Below are 8429 nucleotides of genomic sequence, written 5' to 3' on the forward strand. Positions count from 1 at the left end.
TCTCGGGTAGGGGGTCCCGAACTATGCGTCTAGGCGGATGGTAACAGGAGACAAGGGACACGATGTTTTACCCAGGTTCGGGCCCTCTTGATGGAGGTAAAACCCTACGTCCTGCTTGATTGATATTGATATTGTGGATGTTTACAAGAGTGGATCTACCACGAGATCAAGGAGGCTAAACCCTAAAAGCTAGCCTATGGTATGATTGTAAGGGTTGATGATGTTTGTTGTCCTACGGACTAGAGCCATCCGGTTTATATAGACACCGGAGAGGGCTAGGGTTACATAGAGTCGGTTACAATTGTAGGAGATCTACATATCCGTATCGCCAAGCTTGCCTTCCACGCCAAGGAAAGTCCCATCCGGACACGGGACGAAGTCTTCAATCTTGTATCTTCATAGTCTTGGAGTCCGGTCGATGATGATAGTCCGGCCGATGATAATCCGGCCGATGACGGTAGTCCGGCTATCCGGACACCCCCTAATCCAGGACTCCCTCACCCACCACATCTATGATGATACGTGATTTTTTTCACAATTATCGTCATAGAAGTGTCATAAGCATGACAATTTTTTTTTGTTCGGCCTAAAATGTCACGGATGCGTCTTTTTTTTTAGTGGTGTAACTTTGTTAGTGATGTCCTCATCATGGCTACTAGCTATGGACCCGTAGGTCTATGTTGAACTACTCACGCATCATCGGAGGGCAGCAAGGATGATGTAGATGCCCTCCGTGATCGATTCCCCCTCCGGCAGAGTACTAGAAAAGGCCTGTAGATGGGATTGCAGAAGAACATAAACTTGTGGCAGCGAAAAAGTGTTTGGGGTGGCTCTTTGTTGGTTTCCCGATTTTAGAGAATGTATAGAGGTGGAATTAGGTCAGACGGATCCACGTGGGGCCCACATGGCATCAGGGTGCGCCTACCCCCTGGGCACGCCCTGTTGCCTTGTCGTCTCCTCGATTCTCGTCTGGTCTCTCCCGAAGCTTTTAGGGTCTTTTTTGTCCAGAAAAAAATCGTCAAAAAGTTTCATAGTGTTTGGACTCCGTTTGGTACTGATTTCCTGGAAAACCAAAAACAAACAGAAAACATCAACTGGCACTTGGCGCTGAGTTAATAGGTTAGTCCCAAAAATGATATAAAATACCACAAAAAGTTATATAAAACATCCAAGATTGATACAATAATAGCATGGAACAATGAAAAATTATAGATACATTGGGGACGTATCATTCATCGGATCCCAACAAACACACTGCAAAAGAATATTACATTGGATAGTACTCCAAGAAGATCGAGAAGAACATGGTATTGAAGATCAAAGGGAGAGAAGAAGCCATATCTATAATACCTAAATAGTTCATCCCCACTAACCTATTTAACTAAGCATGTAGCATGTCCACATCAGCAACCATTCTCCTACTGCCACGTCAGCCTATCCACCACGTCACCATAAAAATCCTGCAGTCCTTTTTGAAAAAAAATAAAAATCTTGCAGTCGTTTGATTAGCCACGGCGTAGCCCAAGAGTTGATCGCGTGTACTACAGGCTTTGAAGTTCGCTCCGCTTTTTTCGTCTCCTCGGCTCTTCGGCTCCCAGAGGGACGCATAATCTCTCGGTATCTCCCCGTGCTACGATGTTTCCATTCGCTTCCGGCGCCCAATTCAGTGCCGAGTGGCTGAGGGGAACTGGGATCCCGGTGTGGAGGTGTATATTGGGTTAGGTTTAGGGGTGAGGTATCCCGTCGTCGTCACCGTGGCCAAAGAGGTGGTCGCGAGTAGAATAAGGGATGGCCGGACTTCTCCCCTTCCATACGGCGTCAGATACGGTGCCGGCGAGGTGCCGAAGGCCTTTTGTATCGCGGATGACGGATCCGGTTCACCGGACTCTGTGGCGGTGGTTCTTTTCGTCGGAAGCTGCGCTGGTGATGGTGGCAGCTCCCGGCGACGTGACGGTTGCTGGGGCTTCAGTCCCTGTTTTGGGGATGAGGATGGTAGCAGTTCTTCATCCTTCGCGTCTCTGGCGAGCTGGAGTCCTGGCGGAGGCATGGAGCCATCCAATCTGTGGGGATTATCGGAACCCGACATTTGTTCCAGTTTTTTACATGCAGCCTCCAAAGCCCTTTGAAGGCGATGCAGATGGATCATGGATGGTTTCTCCATGGCGGATCGAGCAGACGGTGAGCGGCCGGCCGGCTTGATGGCATCGGTGAGCATCGTGTTTTGTGTTTCTATGGGGTTCGCTTTCCTTCGGGTTTTTTTTGCATGGCCTTCCTTCGGTGGCTGGGCGTGGAGAGTTCTTCGTCTTGGTGTCTCATGTACGCATATGTATTGTTCTATTTGCGAGATGAATACATGAACGGCGTGCTTTGTTTGCTGAATAAAATCACTGAATGGCTGATGAAGGTGGACGATTTGCTCGCATGTTGCTATCATGGTTGTTTGTGGTGGGGAGATTGGGGGATTTTGTTGTTGTTGAGTAAAGGACACATATGCCTCATGTATTCATCCAGCAAAGGAGAAAGTACATATGCGTACATGAGAACAGTACCTCATGTATTCGTCTGCAATTGATTGGCTACATTAACAAAGAACTCTCGATTTTTTTTGTTGCAACAAACTATAAAGCTGTCAAATGCACTTCTATTAATCTTCTTTCAGTCAGATATCTCACACGTCTTGATCCGCCATATCTTTTTTCTTAGTCGGGTTTTATGTTTTTTTAACATCATAGTCAGGGTTTATGATTATATAACTAGATTTATGTGAAATTTTACTCTGTCATGTTTTTTTGCAGGAATGTCATTACTACAGGGGTCAAATTAATTTACCATGTATGGACTCCAGTTTGCTCTTGCAATCATCTGCCAGAGTTAGGAAACATCTGCAACCTCGACGCCACCTGGAACATGTTTCAATCCCCTCTCTGTACGAAGTTCCCCCTGATTCCTCCATTTCAAATATTCGTGCAGCATGTTTTTCCCCCTGTTAGATTGCTACCATGAACTTCACATGTTGATTATTTTATTTGCTTTCCTTTTGTATGTCCAGGTGAGTCAACATTCGTATTATGAATTCCATCTCCAGCCTGCATACTAAGTTAAACTATGAACATTTTCAGGCATCTCAAAGATTGGACATGTTGTCACTTCTAGGTTCCAGCCAACCAAGTAGTGAGAGCGTTGTTATTATCCTTTGAAACACCACTTTATAGTCCAACTATCCTTAGCCATGGGATCTCAAATGATAATACATCAACAGTCAGTGTGATTGATTCTGACGATACAAAAAGAATTCGAACGAGGTACTGCTAATAGATGTGCATACTTATTTAATTCCTCGATGAACGAGGTACTAATAATACATCAACAGTCAGTGTAACTTTCTTTCACAGAAACCCCGGTACAAAAAATGTAGACTTTACAAAAAATGTATGAAAAAATCAACATCCTACTAGGTAAATCCTACCATTCTTCCATACATTTATAGAAGAAAATTAAAGTTCATATTCTGATTTGACATTACCTTCTATTCCCACTATTTAACATCAACAAAAGAAAAAGAATTTGATCTTACTCAGAAACTCCTCCGGTGCAATAGGTAAAAGTTCATAATTTGTTTATTTTCTACATCAATTGTATGCCGCAGCAACGCGCGGGGCATCATCTAGTATCTATTAACTATGGACCCAAGGTCTATGGTGAACTACTCACGCATCATCGGAATGTAGAAGCCCTCCGTGATCGATTCCCCCTCCGACAAAGTACATAAAAAGGTCTCCACATGGGATCGTGAAAGAACACATGCTTGTGGTGATGGAAAAAGTGTTTCGGGTGGCTCTTTGTTGGTTTGGGAATATTTGAGAATTTATAGAGGTTGGATGACATCAAACGGAGTTGCATGGGAGTCACGAGCTCAGGGGGCGCCTTGAAGGAAATATGCCCTAGAGGCAATAATAAAGTTGTTATTTTATATTTCTTTATTCATGATAAATGTTAATTATTCATGTTAGAATTGTATTGATCGGAAACTTAAATACATGTGTGAATACATAAACAAATACCGTGTCCCTAGTATGCCTCTACTAGACTAGCTCATTAATCAAAGATGGTTAAGGTCTTCTAACCATAGACATGTGTTGTCATTTGATAACGGGATCACATCATTAGGAGAATGATGTGATGGACAAGACCCATTTGTTAGCTTAGAATTATGATTGTTCAGTTTTATTGCTATTGCTTTTTTCATGTCAAATACATATTCCTTCGACTATGAGATTATGCAACTCCCGGATCCGGAGGAATACCTTGTGTGCTATCAAACGTCACAACGTAGCTGGGTGATCATAAACATGCTCTACAAGTATCTCCGAAGGTGTTTATAGAGTTGGCATAGATCAAGATTAGGATTTGTCACTCCGAGTATCGGAGAGGTATCTCTGGGCCCTCTCGGTAATACACATCATAAGATTGCAAGCAAATGACCAAGGAGTTATTTACGAGGTGATGTATTACTGAACGAGTAAAGAGACTTGCCGGTAACGAGATTGAACTAGGTGTAGAGATACCGACAATCGAATCTCGGGCAAGTAACATACCGATGGACAAAGGGAATTACGTATGTTGTTATAACGGTTCGACTGATAAAGATATTCGTAGAATATGTAGGAGACAATATGGGCATCCAGGTTCCGCTATTGGTTATTGACAAGATAGGTGTCTCAGTCATGCCTACATAGTTCCTGAACCCGTAGGGTCCGCACGCTTAACGTTCGATGACGATATAGTATTATATGAGTTATGTGATTTGGTGACCGAATGTTGTTCGGAGTCTCGGATGAGATCACAGACATGACGAGGAGTCTCGAAATGGTCTAGAGGTAAAGATTGATATATAGGACGATGGTATTTGGACACTGGAAGTGTTTCGGAGGGTACCGGGTACATATCGGGTCGCCGGAAGGGGTCCCGGGCACCCGCAACAAAGATATGGGCCTAATGGGCCAAAGGGGGAACATACCAGCCCCTGATGCGCCCCTTCTTTGGATAGCGGGCCCTAAGGGAAGGAAAGGGGAAGGGCTAGCCCCTCCTGCCTTTCCCTCTCATGGGAGAAAGGAAAGGGGGGCGCCACCCTCCCCTGCCTTTCCCCCGCACCTATATAAGGCAGGGGGAGTGCGGCTTGGGAGGGACTCCAACTAGAATTCCTCCTACTTGGACACCTCCTTTGGCTGCTCCTCCCTCCCTCCCACCTATATATATGTGGGAGGGGGGCGCCTAGCACACAACAGACAATTGCCTAGCCGTGCGCGGCGCCCCCCTCCACAGTTTACACACCCAGTCATATTCTCATGGTGCTTAGGCGAAGCCCTATGAGGATCACTTCACCATCACCGTCACCACGCCGTCATGCTGACGGAACTCGTCTACTACCTCAACGTCTTGCTGGATCAAGAAGACAATGGACGTCACCGAGCTGAACGTTTGCAGAACTCGGAGGTGTCGTACGTTCGATACTCAATTGATGGAGCGCGAAGAAAGTTCGACTACATCAACAGCGGTGTGAAATGCTTTCGCTTACGGTCTACGAGGGTGTGTAGACACACTCTCTGCCTCGTTGCTATGCATCTCTGTCAGGACCCCGACTCGATGTCACATCGATCTAGCTTGTAACACCTCATATCACTTTGCGGCCTCACGCACGGTATTCCCACGGGTGTCGCGTTACCTTTCCCGGGACCGTTTGCGCCTTTTGGCTCACGTATATGATAGTGTCGCTAGCATCCATATGATAAGGAGCCCGGGCTGACATGACTAGTTGTAAACCCAAAGTGGCGCAGACTTACAGGGGCAGGCATCCATGACCCAGCTTCGAACGTGTCGGTCATCAGCAAGTGGGTCCGGGCTGTAGCACTGGGCTAGCAGGACTCCGGTAAACCGGGCTGTAGCGGGCTAACAGGACTCCGGCACTCAATGCGTGACATTTCCCCGAAGGGACAGACACAGGAACGAAGAAGGACACATGCCGGCCAGCCTAAGTGTTCCAGAGCAGTAGCAAGCTACCATGGCTCAGCGGTAACACTAGGAGACATTTCCCGGTAAGAGAGGCTACTAAAGATAAACAACTAGATAGTCAGATCCCACACATACCAAGCATTTCAATATCATACACACAATATGCTCGATATGTGCAAATACAACATGGCATCACAACATGACTCTACGACACAAGTACTTTATTTAAGGCTCAGAGAGCCATACATAACATACACATAGGTACGGGTCACATGACCCAGCATTCAAGTCATACAGTCATACAAACCAGCAGCGGAAGTAACTTGTCTGAGTACAGACAACTAGTAAAATAAAAGAGGCTTGGAAAGCCTAGCTATACTACGTGGTCCTTCACAAGCTCAGGATCACCAACTGGGCCTTAGCCTACTCATTGATGTCAACGTCTACGAAGAACCCATCAGAAGGGGTTGCAGCGTCTTCTGTAAAAATGTAAATTATAGCAACATGAGTACAAAGGTACTCAGCAAGACTTACATCAGATCCTACATACATGCACATTATCAAGAAGGGTTGGTGGAGTTGTTGCAGCAAGCCAGCTTTGACTCTTGGCTAGGCTATCTTACGAGACTTCAACTTGAAATGGTTTTGCGCACACGAGTCCACTACTCACCACTTCAATACACTACCGAGGATCCACCTCCGTCTTCCTACGGAAGAGCCATCCTCGGCACTCACACTTATCTTGAGGCTTTTAGTAGTTTCCATTTACTTGTCTATGAACTGTATAGGCAACCAAGTAGTCCTTTACCGCGGACACGGCTATTCGAATAGATCATGATAACCCTGCAGGGGTGTACTTCTTCATACATGTTTCCACCACTTAGCGTCTGCACACGATATGTGCTCGGCAGACTTCAAGCGAAAACCGACGTGGGTGTAGACCACGACCTACCTATACACCTAAGTCTCTAGTCCAGGTTTATCGCCTATCCAGGTTCCATCCGCAGGGAGTCCGGCCGAGGTTTCCCATACGGCCCAGAACGATGTGAACAGGGTTCCCGAGATACCTAACGGGTATTCGGTACACCCGGCCACGTACCTACCGCATCACAGCCCACCCCTACGGTCAGCGCTGTCCACGGCCTCCAGTAGGCTACAAACACCAGAAACTACTTGCAACTCCTGGACAGAGGACTAGGGTGAATAAGAAGTCGAGCGGGGTCATATTTCAGGGCCCAATGCATGGTAGTAGCTGTATCTTAAATCACACATACAGATCTCAGTGCTTAAGGTCGGCTTCAATGAAACAACCCACCATGTACTCCTACATGGCCTCTCATCGATACCTTTACCAAATCGTGTTCACCACACCACTCTCATTACCAACATAATCATTTCACTCTAGCCCATCACCCAGATGAACCAGACCTGACACGACTCTAAGCATAGCAGGCATAGCAAGGTAGGAACAACACATACATATGGCTCAATCAACTCCTACACATGCTAGTGGGTTTCATCTAGTTACTGTGGCAATGACAGGTCATGCAGAGGAAGTGGGTTCAACTACCGTAGCACATAGCAGTTTGAAACGCGTTGTCTTAATGCAGTAAAAAAGAGCAGGAGCGAGAACATGGGATTGTATCGATATGATCAAATGGTTGGTTGCTTGCCTGATGGTTCGATGCACTGATACGGTTCTTCGTTAGGGTAATCACGGTACTCCTCGGAGGCAGAACCTGCCGCAAGAACACCGATACACAACCATCACCAAACAATGTGCAACAATATGATGCATGCATGAAACATAGCAATATGAGTGTGTTGGGCTAATGCAACTAAGACCAGAAGGGTTTGAACCAATTTGAATCAAAGATTCAAATTTCAAACTCAAATATGGCCCTTTAAAGTGTTTTTCCTTGTTCTGCATTAAACATCAGGTTAACTAGTTTAATCATGCATGAAAATAGTACAGATGGATAGATTGGATTTTTATGATCATTTTTCATATATAATTTGTCTGATTTGGAGTTACAGAATAAAAGTTATGAATTTTTAAAGTTTAAACTATATTCTGGAATTTCCTATATTAGATTAAATCCAGAAAATCAATTACTGCGTCAGCCTGACGTCAGTGTGACATCAGCAGGTCAACGGGACACGTCCGGGTCAAACCTAACAGTGGGTCCCGCGTGTCAGTGTGATTAATTTAATTAAAGTTTAAATTGTTGTTGTTGTTGTTGTTGTTGTTGTTGTTGTTGTTGTTGTTGTTGTTGTTGTTGTTGTTGTTGTTGTTGCTGTTGCTGTTGCTGTTGCTGTTGCTGTTGCTGCTGTTGCTATTGTTGCTGTTGCTGTTGCTGTTGTTGTTGTTGGTGGTGGTGCTATTGCTGTTGGTATTGTTGCTGTTGCTGTTGCTGTTG

At 45.3% G+C, this 8429-nt stretch overlaps 1 long non-coding RNA gene across 3 annotated transcripts; it reads left to right on the top strand.

Annotated features, from left to right (window-relative positions):
• The first annotated feature begins 1630 nt into the window (after nt 1–1630).
• On the top strand, nt 1631–3937 carry LOC119308149. Of its 3 annotated transcripts, none has more exons than XR_005149868.1 (3): nt 1631–2207; nt 2796–2926; nt 3050–3937. It is a non-coding gene; the product is annotated as an uncharacterized LOC119308149 (long non-coding RNA). The 3 variants fall into 3 exon arrangements; XR_005149869.1 differs by having other exon boundaries at nt 1633–2207; nt 3120–3936; XR_005149867.1 differs by lacking the exon at nt 3050–3937 and having other exon boundaries at nt 1633–2207; nt 2796–3042.
• Nucleotides 3938–8429: the final 4492 nt, after the last annotated feature.

This window comes from Triticum dicoccoides, chromosome 5B (genome assembly GCF_002162155.2).
Source record: "Triticum dicoccoides isolate Atlit2015 ecotype Zavitan chromosome 5B, WEW_v2.0, whole genome shotgun sequence".
NCBI classification, from domain to species: Eukaryota; Viridiplantae; Streptophyta; class Magnoliopsida; order Poales; family Poaceae; genus Triticum; species Triticum dicoccoides.